General features: G+C 35.9%; 1 protein-coding gene and 1 non-coding gene across 4 annotated transcripts in view; both read left to right on the top strand.

Annotated features, from left to right (window-relative positions):
* ARHGAP24 (Rho GTPase activating protein 24) overlaps window positions 1-15,344 on the top strand; it is a 654,421-nt gene that overhangs the window by 219,123 nt on the left and 419,954 nt on the right. Inside the window, exon 1 of one of the 3 annotated variants that reach the window (XM_019465250.2) lies at window positions 12,807-12,922. The exons of the other annotated variants lie outside the window; for them this stretch is intronic. The gene's annotated coding sequence lies outside the window, so the exon portion shown is untranslated. Of the gene's footprint in view, window positions 1-12,806; window positions 12,923-15,344 lie in introns of those variants that run through there. 3 annotated transcript variants of the gene reach the window in all.
* LOC128776796 (U6 spliceosomal RNA) lies at window positions 7,318-7,422 on the top strand. The gene has a single exon (XR_008421964.1). It is a non-coding gene; the product is annotated as a U6 spliceosomal RNA (small nuclear RNA).

The following is a 15,344-nucleotide window of genomic DNA, read 5'->3' as shown; positions in this document are numbered from 1 at the left end:
TCTGTCATGATGCAACACTATTATAGTACCATTGACTGTATTCTCTATGCTGTGCTTTTATTCCCCTGACTTATTCATTCCGTGACTAGAAGCCTGTATTTCCCATGCCCCTTCCCTTATTTTACCAATCCCTCTACTTCCCTCCCTCTGGCAACCATCAGTTTGTCCTTTGTATTTATAGGTCTGATTCTGCTTTCTGTTTGTTTATTTTTCTAATTAGATTCCACATATGATTGAAATCATATGATATTTCTTTCTCAGTATGACTTATTTCACTTAGCATAATAATACCCTTTAGGTCTATCTATGCTGTTGAAAATGGCACAGTCTCATCCTTTTTTATGGCTGTGCAGAATTCATTGTATTTATATACCAGATCTTCCTTATCCCTTTGTCTATTGATGGACACTTAGGTTTCTTCCATATCATGGCTATTGTAAATAATGCTACAATAAGCATACGGGTGCATGTATCTTTTCAAATTAGCGTTTTTGTTTTGTAAATGCCCAGTAGTGGAATTATTGGATCATGTGGTATTTTTATCTTTAATTCCACACTGTTTTTCACAGCGGCTGTACTAATTTACATCCCCACCGTGTATGAGGGTTTCTTTTTCTCCACATCTTTGCCAATATTTGTAATTTCTTGCTTTTTTTATTTTAGCCATTCTGACAGGTATGAGGTGATTGCTCATTGTTGTTTTGATTTTCATTTCCCTGATTATTAGTGATGTTGAACATCTTTTCATGTTTCTGTTTGCCATCTATATGTCTTCTTTGGGAAAATGTATATTCAGGTCCTGTGTTCTTTTTTTAATTCAATTGGTTTTTTTTGGTGTTGAGTTGTAGAAGTTCTTTATATATTTTGGACATTAACCCCTTATCAGATATATCATTTGCAAATATCTTCTTTCTATTCAGTAAGTTGCTTATTTGTTTTGTTCATGATTTCTTTTGCTATGCAAAAGCTTTTTATTTTGGTATAGTCCCAATGGTTTATTTTTGCTTTTGTTTCTCTTGCCTTAGGAGACATCTAAAAAAATGTTGCTAGGCCCAATGTCAGAGAAATTACTGCCTGTGTCCTCTTCTTGGATTTTTATGGTTTCAAGCCTCAAATTTAGGTCTTTAATCCATTTTTCATTTACTTTTGTGTATGGGGTTAGAAAGGGGTCCAGTTTCATTTTTTTACATGTAGCTGTTCAGTTTTCCCAGCACCATTTATTGAAGAGACAGTCTTTTCTCATTGTATATTTTTGCCTTCTTTGTTATAGATTAATTGACCATGTAAGCTTGGGTTTATTTATGGACTCTCTATTCTGTTCCATTGATCTACATGTCTATTCTTGTGCTAGTATCCTACTGTTTTGATTACTACAACTTTTTAGTATATCTTGAAATCTGCAATTTTGTTATCTCAAGCTTTGTTTTTCTCTCTCAAGATTGCTTTGATTATTCGTTTTTCTGTGTGGTTCCATAGAAATTATAGTATTATTTTTTCTAGTTCTGTGAAGGATACTGTTGGTACTTTGATATGGATTGCATTGAATCTGTAGATTACTTTGGGTAGTATGGACATTTTAACAATATTAATTATTCCAATCCATGGGCATGGAGTATCTTTCATTTGTTTGTGTCATCTTCAATTTCTTTCATCACTCTTTTCTAGTTTTCAGAGTACAAATATTTCACCTCCTTGATTAAGTTTATTTTTAGGGTGTTTTTTTTTTTTTGGTTCAATTGTAAATGGAACAGCTTTCTTAATTTCTCTTTCTGCTGTTTCATTAGTATATGGAAACAGTACTGATTTCTAGGTATTAGTTTTATATCCTGAAACTTTACTGAATTAATTTATTTATCCTAGTAGGTTTTTGGTGGAGTCTTCAGGATTCTCTATTTATAATATCATGTCAACTGCAAATAGTGACAGCTTAACTTCTTTTTTTCCAATATGGATGCCTCTTATTTCTTTTTCCTGTCTCATTGTTGTGACCAGGACTTCCAATACTACATTGAATAAAAGTGTGTAATGCCCCATTTCTTTCTCTATTTTTTTCCAAGATCCAAGCCAGGGTCAAGCCTTGTGTTTAGTTGTCAGTCATGTCTCTTTAATGTATTTTCATTTGGAGCAATCTCTTACCTTTTTCTTTTTGCTTACCTTGATATTTTTGAAGAATACAGACTAGTTATTTTGTAGCATGTCTCCCAGTTTGAGTTTGTGGAATTTTTCCTCATGATTAGGTTCAGGTGATGCATTTTTGGTGGAACTACCACAAAAGTGATAGATAATGTGCCCTTCTCTGAGCATCGCATTAGGAGGTGGAGTGATGTTAGCTTATTCTAACACTGATGGTGTAAACTTTTATCACATTGGGTCTTCCAGGTTTCTCTGCAGAAAAGTTTCTATTTTACCCTTTCTAAATAATAGTTAATTTGTGGGAGATACTTTGAGATTATAGAAATATCTTTCCCCCACCAATTTTTTTCCCATGAATTTTTACATCCATTGATAATTTGTAACTTTATTATTGTTTCCGTATTTATTAATTGACATTCTACTAGAAAACAGAGACTTCTCACTTCTTCAATTTGTGTATTTGTTTAGTTGCTTATCTATCTATCTATCTATCAATAGAACTCATGTATTCTTGCTTTATTCTACAGGTATCATCTATTACTATCATTGATTATTCAGACATTTAAATTGTCCTATATTGGGCCAGTGAGAACCATTTTAAACTGGCTTCTGTGTTCTTTTGCTATTTTCCCATCATACTTGAGTATTTTCTTACTTTCTGGTACATGTTATTCTAGGATCATCTTGTTCTTTTTTGACCAAGCCGTGGAATAACCCTTTTATCCAAGTAGCCATGATTACATTTCATAGTAAATGACATTTAAAAGTCAAGATCTAGACACAAGATGTACTCATTCATTGCCACTGGTGTATCATTACTTCTAGGCCTTCTCAGTGAACAGCAGTAAATATATTTCTATACTTATTTCTATATCTATGCATCTATCTACTAAAAACCATGAGATGTTGTTCAAAGGGTACAGAGGTGCAGTTATATAGGATGAATAAGTCTAGAGATCTAATGTATAGCATGATGACTATAGTTAATAATACTTTATTGAATACTAGAGATTTGCTAAGAGCAGATTTCAGATGCTCTCATCATACACAGAAAATGATAACTGTGAGGAGATGATATGGTAATAGTTTGACTGTGGTCATCATTTCACCATGTATAGGTATACAAATCATCATATTGTACACCTTAAATATATACAATTTTTATTAAAAATAAAATAAAAACTATAAGTCCATATTCATATCTATAATTCTGACCTCAAACAATTGGATACACTCTTTCTTCCCATTTCCCTATTTGTAACTTTCTTTTCCAACAGTGAGAAACCTGGCTTCCCATGAGGTTCAACATATATATTTATTTGCTCAACATGGAATACACAAAAAGTAATTTCATAATTGCTAACCTAAACCACAGCAGAAAGGAAATCTACTAACTAGAATTCAATATTTTTCAGTTTTTCTGAGTAAAATTTATTAGAAAAATATAATTTGTTCACAAATCTCAAGTGTATAGTTCATGAGTTTAGATAAATGTCTACATCCATGTAATTCATGTCCCATCAAGATATAAGACATTTTCATTACCTTAGAAAGTCCCCTGTGCCCTTTCCCAGTCAATATCTACCCCCTCAAGAGTAGCCATTTTTTTCTGATTTCTATCACCACACACCCTTTTGGTATATTCTAAAACTTCTCCTGAATGGAATCATGATGTGTATATTCTTGTATCGGGCTTCTTTTATTCATTATAATGGCTATGGAATTCATCTATGTTGATATGTAGTAAAACCTTGGTTTGTGAGCATAACTTGTTACATGCTTATAATCCAAAGCACTTGTATGTCAAAGTGAATTTCAAGAACTATTGGTTCAGTTGTGATCATGTGACGTTCAACATCACGTAATACTTGTATTGTATGACATCACTCATTTATCAAGTTAAAGTTTATTAAAAAGTGTGTGTGGGGGGTACCTGGGTGGTTCAGTTGGTTCAATGTCTTATGTCAGCTCAGGTCATGATTTCTCAGTTCATGAGTTCGAGCCCCGCGTCAGGCTCTGTGCTGACAGCTTAGAGCCTGGAGCCTGCTTCAGATTCTGTGTCTCTCTGCCTTTCATCTGTTTGTGCTCTGTCTCTCTTTCTCAAAAATAAATAAACATTAAAAAATAAATAAAATAAAATAAAATTTATTAGAAATGTTTGCTCATCTTGCCCAATATTCACAGAACAATTTACTTGCAATCCAAGGTTTTACTGTATATGTACAGTTTGATTCTTGCTATTGCTAAAGAGTAGTTATAACTGGTTATGCCACAGTTTGTTCATCCACTCACTTGTTGATGAGCATCATTTGGGTTATTTCTATTTGAGGCAAATATAAATAAAACTTCTATGAACATTTTTGTACAGATATTTTTGTGAACATATGAATTCCATTTCTCTTGGTTAAACATCTACAATTACAACTGCTTATCATAGGTAGGATTGTGTTTAATTTTGTGAGAAATTGCCAAACCTTTTATCAAAGTGGTTTTCCATTTATATTTTCAACAGCAATGTATGAAAATTCCAGTTGCTCGATATCCTCACCAACATTTGGTGGTGTTCAGTCTGTTTTTAACTTTGGCCACTTAACTATTCATGTAATGGCATCTCATTGTGATTTTAATATAGATTTCTCTGATTTCTAATGGTGCTGGGACTTTTTCATGACACTTTTGCACATTTGTATATCTTCTTTTGTGAAGTGTCTATTTAATTTTTTCCCATTTCTTAATTTTTTTGTGTTTTTACTGTTGAGTTGTAGGAACCCTTTGTATACTATGGATATAGGTATTTCAGCACAGACCTATGTTTTGCAAGTATTTCTTGACTGTCTAAATTGCCTATTCATTTTCTTAGTTATATCTTTTGATGAGCAGATTTTTTTTCTTTTAATAAAATCAAAATTATAAATTGTTATGGTTATTGTTTTCTGTATCCTTCTTAAAAATCACTTTCTTTCCCCAGGTTGTGAATTTATTCTATGTTTTCTTCTCAAAGTTTTGCTTTTAAATTTAGGTCTAATATTCATCTTGAGTTAATTTTCGTGTATGATACAAGGTAGGGGAATCTCTATGTGTTATAAACCTAGATTTTTATTATTTTAAAGAGAATTTTCCCAGAAATATTTTCATTATGTATTTTTCCTTGGTTTCTAGGTGGCAAGTGAGTAAATCCAACTCAAACTAGATTGAGTAAACAAGAATTTGTTTGCTCGCTTTGCTGGGAAGAGTAAGACATATCTCATAGGACCAAAGGCAGATACACAAAGGCCAGGACCTCAAGAAATAGAACTAGGTTGGGTATTCTGGGACTCTTTCAATTCTTTGCTCACATCTGCTTGTCTCTGCACAGCATCATTTTGAAGACAGCTTTTCTTTACAGGGCAGGGGAGATGAACGCTGTTAGCCTCGCATGCTCATCCTTCCAGTTTCTCTATAACTGTCCTGAGGAAGGACTCCACTTGGCACTGCTTCAGTCATGTGCCCGCTCCCTGGGCTGGTCACTGTTTTTGGAGAGCTTAGGAAGTCTGTATAATCATATCCAGGCACACCCGGTGGCAGTGGGATGGTACTACAGACTGAAACAACATGGCATGAGGGAGAGACATTTCCCCAAAGATAGGCTTCAGGATGGTCCAAATAACATATGTCCTGCCATGCTTCCTATTTTTTTTTTAATATATGAACTTTATTGTCAAATTAGTTTCCATACAACATCAAGTGCTCATCCCAAAAGATGCCCTCTTCAGTGCCCATCACCTACCCTCCCCTCCCTCCCAACCCCATCAACCCTCAGTTTGTTCTCAGTTTTTAAGAGTCTCTAATGCTTTGGCTCTCTCTCCCACTCTAACCTCTTTTTTTTTTTTTTTTTTGCCGATCCACCCCAGCATCCTATTTTTTTAAAATGGCTTTTTATGTTTCGGATTTAGTTATTTTCACTGAACTGCTAATTACAATATTCAGGTGCGGTAAAGCTAAGTTTCAAACTAGAGTGTAAATTAATTAGATATTTTGAAGAACTAAAATGTGTTCAGATTATATGAGAATAATGATACCTCATCCAAGATCAAAGTTTAACACATCAAAGTCCATCATAATATGAATGAGTCTGGATTAAGTAGAAGAGCAGTGAGCTTTTTTTTTTTTCATGGTGACATCCGTTCACTTTCTTCAAATTCTAATGAAAAAATTGTATTGTCAGTACTTCAGTGTAATAAACCATTGGGAGAGCAACTGTGGTTCAGTGATTAGGACAAGATTTATATACTCAGAGTACCTAGTAATTTTCCAGAGCTTATAAAGCAAGGCTGATGATGTTCACCCCACAGGATTAATTGAGAAAGAAGAAATGGTCCTGATTGGAAATCATTAAGTACCGCAAGGCTTGCACTTGAAGAAAACCTGAGACTTCCTCGTAGACAAATGACTATCTCAGCCTAAGTTACCTACTTGTTAAAGTATTTTCTTTGAAGTGTGGTTGAATAAAAAGCTGGCGCCTTAGAGACCCTTGAAATGATAATATAATCGACAACATATCTGATTTTGTGGGGTTGGACTCACTAACGAAAGGAATCTGACATTAAAAGTAGTATTTTATACAAGCTTTTATCTAAGCTTAAAAAGGTGACCATCAGGGGACAGAGATGGAGGAGCTTTATAAATGATAAATCCTGAAGTTATTTCCCGATTGTGGAGAGGACCCAGCTGAGAAAGTACCCTCCCTGCACCCCTGCCCCTAAGCCTGACTGTCTTGCTCAACATTCCACTTGCTTTGGCTTGGCTCTTCCCATTCTTCCCACTGTGTACAAAAGCCCTCCTTCATTGCTGCCGTTGTTCCCCCATTACTTTTCAGAGTTAGATGTGGACAACCTCTTTGTTCCTTTGAGACAGCTTTCCAAAACAAAGTTTTACCAATGAGCTATGAGCAAGGGAGGGAAGGGAATCACAAAAGCTTAAAAATTGAGATGTTTATAAAAGAAGCTTTCTGATCCTATTTTTAAAGGTCTAGTCATAGATTGGAATAATAATAATTAATATAAAATAGGAACATCCACTCCTATTACCTTTTCCCTACTTAAGATCTGTTTTCTTCATTCTTTGCGGCCATATGATACAATAGTTGCTGTGTTAGAGCTCTCTGTGAGCTATTAGGTCTTTCCATTAAAAAAGGTTGATTTCTATGTTTGCTTCAGGAATACATATACTAATATTGGGGCAATACAGAGAAGATAACATGGTCTCTGTGCGAAGATAGACATACAAATTCGTGACATGTTCCATGTTTTTATGTAATGTACAACATGGTGACCATAGTTCATAATACTGCATTGCATATTTAAAAATAGCTAGGAGTTTGGATTCTGATAGTTCTCATCAAAAAAGAAACACATTTTTTTGTAACTGTGCATGGTGATGGATGTTAACTGGACTTGCTGTGGTGATTATTTTGGAGTATATATGAATATTGAATCATTACATTGTACACCTAAGACTAATATAACATTATGTCAATTATACTTCAATTGAAAAAGAAAAGAAGGTAGAAGAAGTTGGCTTTCTCTTCTTTTCCCATTTCAAATGTCATTCTCTGTTGGCTCAGTCGGTTGGGTGTCTGACTTTGGCTCAGGTCATGATTTCACAGTTCATGAGTTCAAGCCCTGCCCACATTGGGCTCTGTGCTGACAGCACTCAGCCTGGAGTCTGCTTCGGATTCTGTGTCTCTGTCTCTCTCTGCCCCTCCCCCTGCTACTGCTCTCTTTCTTAAAAATAAATAAACATTAAAAAAAAATTCAAATGTCATTCTCTCTTATAAAGCACCTGAATTTCTATTTTATGTTAGAAGGATACCTTCAGTTCTTGGTTTGTTTATAGAATTGAAGTAATAAAGACACCCCTTCTCCCTTTCACGAATGATTGATTGGTTGTGACTGTCCACAGGGTTGTATTGAGAAGGCCTCTGGGGGTGATTGTAGGTTCCATAGGGAAGAGCACTGGGATTAGTTAATAATGTCTTCCATGAGCTTGAAGAGTGGCAAGATAGTTGCCATGTATCTGTCATTTCTCTCTTAATCCCATTGATGATAAAATATTTGTTTTGATTTGATTTTTGTTTCTACTCAGGTTATCAACATTGGGAATTCCAATGATTTTCTTCTTCATTTATCCCTCAAATAGTGATGTGGTGGTGGGGAACACATCTAAGTATATACAAAAATACTTTACTCCCTATCTAATTTAAAACCTCCTTAAGAGTGAGCAGATTCTCTCTATGGAGTATGAAACATTAGACATACAATGAAAAGAAAAGAAATACTTAAAATGTTTTTTTAATGGTTCATCCTATTAAATCATTTTGGTTTCTTACCAAATGAATATGGAAATATTGAAGCTTAAAATATAAAATGTGGATGGATATTTCTGTTGCATCCCAATATGTACATAATTTTCTATTCTCTGATGTTTTGGACAATTTAATTTCAAATGAATCAAGGAATAATATGTTTAGTGTTTCCTCAGGAAAATAACTGCACATTTACAAAATTATTACTATTAAAGTTCCCTCAGGTATGCTCTTCCAGTGAATGTTTAAAAAATGTTTTTAACGTTGATTCATTTTTGAGAAACAGAACACAAGTGGGGGAGGGGCAAAGAGAGAGGGAGACACAGAATCTGAAGCAGGCTCCAGGCTCCAAGGTGTCAGCATGGAGCCTGACACAGGGCTTGAACTCATGAAGTGTGAGATCATGACCTGAGCCGAAGTCGGATGCCCAACTGACTGAGCCCCCCAGGCGCCCCCCAGTAACTGTTTTAAACTTCATGTTCATAACTGTCGTACTTTATTAAATTTCTGTCTTCTATACACATAAACTTATGAATCTGAAGAAGCAATGTTTCTTTATTTATTTATTTTTATTTTATTTTATTTTTTTTTTAAATTTTTTTTTCAACGTTTTTTATTTATTTTTTGGGACAGAGAGAGACAGAGCATGAACGGGGGAGGGGCAGAGAGAGAGGGAGACACAGAATCGGAAACAGGCTCCAGGCTCCGAGCCATCAGCCCAGAGCCTGACGCGGGGCTCGAACTCACGGACCGCGAGATCGTGACCTGGCTGAAGTCGGACGCTTAACCGACTGCGCCACCCAGGCGCCCCAATGTTTCTTTATTTTAACTCAAGTTATGATTAAGGGTAGCGTCCAGTGATACAAATGAAAGTTTTCTTTGCTCAATAGTTTCTGAAGTTCAGTTTAGCTTTAAGCTACTAAAAGCTTAAAGGGTTAGATTTAGATGGAAGAATTTGGACTGAAGTCTTTGTACTGGTGTTTAGTAAACATGAAATGTTTTAGGATTTTTGCACTGTACTCTGGGGAACCTTGAGGTCTCTGGGGCCCATTCTAGTACTCTCCAAAGACGGATGTTTTTGTCCATTTATATAATCCTTCATTTATTTACATTTATTCAATAAACCTTTGAGTACTCAGTATATGCAGTTAGTCTGGGGGTTTCAGGGAGCCCATATCTACAATGGGTTACAGTGTAAAAGACTGAAAAGTAGTAAGCATATGGCCCACATGTGAGAAAGGTTGTTCCCAGTGATATTGGAACCCATGGAAGGGGAATGTCCAGATCGGGGATGGTAGTGTCTGCAGGGAAGCCTTTGTAGAGGACTAAAGGATGGATAAAGGTTAGCCATGAAGTCCAGGCAGTGAGGACAACCATTTGTGAAGACTCAAGACTGTTTGAAGAAATTGCTTCCTAAGAACAGATTTAGGTTCCTGGAATTTATCTTGGAGCTAAAACTATCTACACTAGATCCCCTGCATTCTTGGGTTTAGTGTGCCAATTCCCTTATAGGCACCACAGTTTGATTCATTCTTCAAGTGAAGAGGTGGTGTGGTGAAGAGTGAGGGACAGAGAGTAAACTATTTTTCCCTCACTAGTTCCCTTTCATTAGCGGTTACCTCACTTACCTCACAACAAGCTGCTAATATTTAATTCTTTAAAGTTTTTCTTATACATATAATTTACATTTTACACATATACATTGTGTTTTTAAAATTTTGTTAATGTTTATTTTTGAGAGACAGAGAGAGAGAGAGGGAGAGAGAGAGGGAGAGAGAGAGAGCATGAATAGGGGAGGGGCAGAGAGAGAGGGAGACACAGAACTGGAAGCAGGCTCCAGGCTCTAAGCTGTCAGCATAGAGTCCAATGCGGGGTTCGAACTCACAAACCGTGAGATCATGACCTGAGCCAAAATCAAGAGTTAGAAGCTTAACCGAATGAGCCACCCAGGTGCTCCTAAATGTACACTGTCTTAATCTGCCCTGGCCAACATAATAAAGTACCATTGATTGGGTGGCTTAAACAACAGAAATTTATTTTCTCACAGTTCTGGAGTCTCGAAGTTTGAGATTAAGGTGCCAGCATGGTCAGGCTCTGGTAAGAATCTCTTCCTGGTTTGCTGAAGACCACTTTTTCACTACACGCTCATATGGTCTTTCGCTGGTGTCTGCTCAGAGAGAGAAAAAGACAGAGACAGAGAGAGACAGAGAGAGAGAGAGAAATGCCAAGTCTGAAATTATTTAAATATTTAGAATATTAAAAAGAGTTTTAAGTTCTAAATCAGGTAGATAATTACAGTTATTGAATAAATATTCTGGGAAATAATAAAAACAGAAATAAATTGATAACTTCATAGGTTGTGGCATATACCATGATCAAGTTTTTTAGTGAACATCCTATGTCAGAGCTTTTTTTATTTTCTTTGCTTCATCAAAGTTAGATCTGCAGGAATATGTTTACATGTCTTCTAGTGGCATAGAATTTAATATTTTAAAAATGAGAGAAAAATGTTGGTAAATATTTTACCTTTTTTGATTTTCTTCTCTAGAGACAACACACAACAATGTATATATAGCCACACCCATGACACACACACACACACACACACACACATGGATATGCATGCACTTATGTATGCACATATGCTATTTCATTCTGTGTGTATATCCTTGTCGTGTGAGCCATTACCTATAGAATGGCCGTATGCTAGCATTTAGATATACAGCCCAATAAAATGTACTACCTCTTGACAAACCAGCATGTTAGCAACAGCTACAAAGCAGCTTTAAAAAAATAAAGTTTAGAATTTAGATAAATATTGGCTATCTGTGGTTATATATGGTATACAGTGCAATCACATTCATTTTGCAAAGGAGTCAGGTTCTAATGTCAACCCCAAAAAGGACAGTTTGATGTGAATGAAATTACTCTTGAAAGTCGCATAAATCTCTCACAAATTGCAGCATTTTCCCAAATCTGCCAGTTTTATTTCTGTTTTCTCCCCTAGCAATAGAACAAATCGTTGTTCTTTGATTGAACAACTGGAGTAGCTGTTTGCATTGAGGCACCATGTGGTGTGAAATCGTGTGTACTCTGAAACTCTGGGATCGCATTTGCACAGTGATATACTTGCCGCCACTGGGGGCCAAGGGCACCGACCCTGGCCGCAAGAATGCCCCTCCCACTTTGACCTGGGAGCATGTGTTCATTGAATGTGATGGAGGCTGTGTCATGGAACTGTCATGCTACTGAAGTTGTTCTCTCTACCTCCCCTTTCTCTCTAGCTCCCTCCTTTGTCATTCTCTTGTGTTTGCTGAATATGTGTAGTCATGTAGGTAAATTCACACACACTGCAACTTTATAGCATATGGCATATTATACACATCTTTGTTCATGTGCTTATTTATATTTTTTCTGTTACATGAAGTCACATATATGCATACTTACGTGTGTGGCTGTTGACTTCTGGAAAAGTCTGTTAGGGGTGTGAATTTCATCTCTGATTGCACCATGTAATACTGTTGGGTTCCTAACCCATGTGATTGCAAAAATGATACACAAACCAGTTTCCACTCCTGGAAAATAATTCAAAGCTACTGTTCCATCATCACATGATGGGAACTTTCTAAGCTCCATCATGGTATAGTAGTCATCACTAAGGCTTTTTCCTAAGATTGATATGAAAATATCAGTTAAATTCTCAATTCTGTTTTTTGGTTTGAATAACCATTTATTTATCGTATTGTTGTGTTGTCATTTTTATATTGGTTTGCTAAACACTGAAGTTGATAGTTCTATTTTGTAATCTCCTGTACTATCCAACTACTGTGTCCTGACCACAGTGAAAGCACTTTCCCAGTGGAAATTCAGTTAAATCATTCTCTGAGAATTTAAGTAAAGTGTATTTTTCTTCATGCTAAACCACAATTGATGACATGTATTTCCTGCCAAGGCTAAAAAGTGTAAATTTTGAATGTTATATTTCTTCATGAAGGGCAGTTTCAAGTTCATTTTAGTTTGATGATTTTGACATTGTGTTTAAGTACAATTTTCATGCTAATTGAAGTCTTTTATGTCAATGGAAAAAAGTCACAGTGTACAGTCTTAAAGTATACAATCTTCTGTAAGGCATTACATGTAATTAAAAAACCCCAAAGTATTATTTGTAAGAATTCTATTGTGGTTGTCACATAGCTTATTCATTGATTCAACAATTGTTTCCTGAATACCAAATAAGCACTCTTAAAAGCACTGGGTGTATTGTAGTGAGGAAAAGCAAGTCCTTGACCTTGTGAAGCTTATGGTCTCCTGGAAGGATGATCGGCAATAAACACCTAAAGAAATAACAACCTAGTTAAGTTTCAGGAAGATGAAGGTCAGAGTTCAGTGGTAGAGAATAACAACAGGAGAACTGATGCCCTGGATGATTACTGTTTGTTGGAAAGGGTAAATTTTTAAAGCTGAGACTTAACGAATGGAAGGGGTCGGGCATGTAAAGAGCATTGGGGCAGAGTAGCATAGGCAGAGATCAGCAAGTATCAAGACTCAAGGCATAAAAGGGCTTGGGTATTTCCAGAACTCATGCGGTTGCTTGCATCAGAGCTTGTGTGTGTGTGTGTGTGTGTATTTGTGTGTGTGTGTGTGTGTGTGTGCGTGCGCGTGCGAGTGAATTGGAGTGGCAGAAATGAGGAGGAGGTGGCATGGGATCAGATTAATTAGTAAACAGGTACCAAATGATTCAGAGCCTTACAGGTCATGGTTAGGACTGCAAGTTGTAAAATAAGTACAATGAGAGCCAATTAAAAATTTTAAAGTAGAAAATCATTAGCTGATTTAAATTTTTAAAAGCTCATTTTGGCTTTTTTTGTGGAGAATGAAATATGTGTGAGCATATGTTTGCATTTGTGGTTCAAAATGGACACAATGAGACCAGTCAGAGAGCCATTAGAATCCCCTGATCAAAGACGATGTTGGCTTGGATCTCAGGGTGGGAGTGGACATGGAGCCAATTGGATGGATCTGAAATAGTTGGGGAAGGTATATAATTTTCTGAAATTCAGGATGAGGAAAAGTCAGGAATCAAAAATGATCACTTTTCCTTTTCTTTTCTTTTCTTTTCTTTTCTTTTCTTTTCTTTTCTTTTCTTTTCTTTTCTTTTCTTCCTCCCTTCCTTAACTGGGAGTATCATGGTACCACTTATTAAGATCAGGTTTTGGGCAGGATCAGATTTCAGGGGGCGATCATGTTCACTTTTAGATATCTAGCACCAAACCTATTGCAAAATTTATGAATCCAGCAGACATTGATTGACTTCGCCATATGTCAGACATTGTACTAGGTGTTGATGATATCTGGTGTCTATGTGCTTATGGAATTACAGAGATGGTAGATTTCAGAGTGCTGAAATTTCTCAGGGACCATAGTGAGAAATGATCCAATACAGCATCCTCATTTTAAAGATGAAGGGTAGAATTTGAACCTTCTAATTTCTGCAGAATATCAAAACTTCTCTATAAAACTCACAGTTACTTCAGTAAAACTTAATTTTACTCATCCAACAATAGTCATGGTATTATTTTCTCTGGAATATGATACCATCTGCTTTCATTCATGTTTCAGTGAATTGTTACAACCAGTACTGTTAAAAGACTTTCTGATGATTCTGAAGTCATGAAAACATATGATAGCCAGGAGTTCAGTGGGTGATACTGTTATAGATTTCACTGGATTTATAAAAGACTGAGGCAGGGGAATCATGAACCACGTTCTAATGTGCACACATTTTTTATTCAGATACTAATGGTAGACAAAGGCAGAATTAGGCGCTTGTATTTTTTATGTTACTAATGGTAGGTTACTAACTACCTTGAAGCATGTTAGCAGGGATTTTTCAAATTTAATAGAAAACATGAATATGAGATGAAAGGGAAAAAAAGAGCCTGAAAAAAATTTGTTTTGTACAATGAATTAGAAATATTTGTGTATGTCTGCATGTGTGTGCATATGTTGGAATGTTTGTTTTAAGGTCTTATTCAACTTTATAAGTTAAGATATTTGGTCAAAGAATAAATGGATGATGATGAAATAGCAAGTTGTGTAGATGTGAACAGTTTAAATACTAGGAAGCCAAAAAAGATGATTTAGAGTGGTCTAAATAAGCATGCTTATTATCTAAATTATGTTACAGCATTTATTGTTCATTTAGAATGAGGTTTACTTGGCTCTTTATACTAGCTGAAGTACTCTGAAAGAAAAAAGAGTGGAAATTCCTGTCCTAAGGGCATAACAAACATGAAGCATCAGGCGTGATCCAGTCTGCACACACACAGGCACACACAAGATGGGAGAATGTTTCCTGCACTAAATGGCTTCTCTCATGGGATTGCCCTATAGAGCAAAGGAAGCTTTGAGATGTTTTGCAGAGATGCGGGCTGTTAATGAAGAGGATATTTCAGTATAAGAAAGGGAAGAGTGGGTACTGAATGAGACTGATGGTAGTTAAGCGACCTCCTTGAAGCTTAAAAGCAAGGATGCAGATAGGTTGCAATGCATGCCGGTGGAAGAGACAAAACTACTAAGATGGTTGAAATGATCAAAATAAGGAGAATTAGAACCAAAGTTTTGCTTCATCCCTGCAACCAGAATAGCAGGACAAAATTCAAAAAAACCTAGAGGCCCAATGTGGAGTTTGACCCTGGACCTTTAAGGAAGAAATGTAAATGACCAAAGACTGACAATGAAAACTATATGGAATTTATAACCAGGATTCTGTACATACAAATCAAGTGAAAAATTAGTGGTGAAAATAAAGGCTACACAGAAGGACAACTTGTCTTCTGAAATCAAGCAGAAAAAAGAGGTCTGTGCA

Source organism: Panthera pardus, unplaced genomic scaffold, assembly GCF_024362965.1.
Source record: "Panthera pardus isolate Hobbes unplaced genomic scaffold, ASM2436296v1 HiC_scaffold_13, whole genome shotgun sequence".
Lineage (NCBI taxonomy): Eukaryota > Metazoa > Chordata > Mammalia > Carnivora > Felidae > Panthera > Panthera pardus.
The sequence above is the reverse complement of the archived record's forward strand: the minus strand, read 5'-3'. Positions and strand labels throughout refer to the sequence as shown.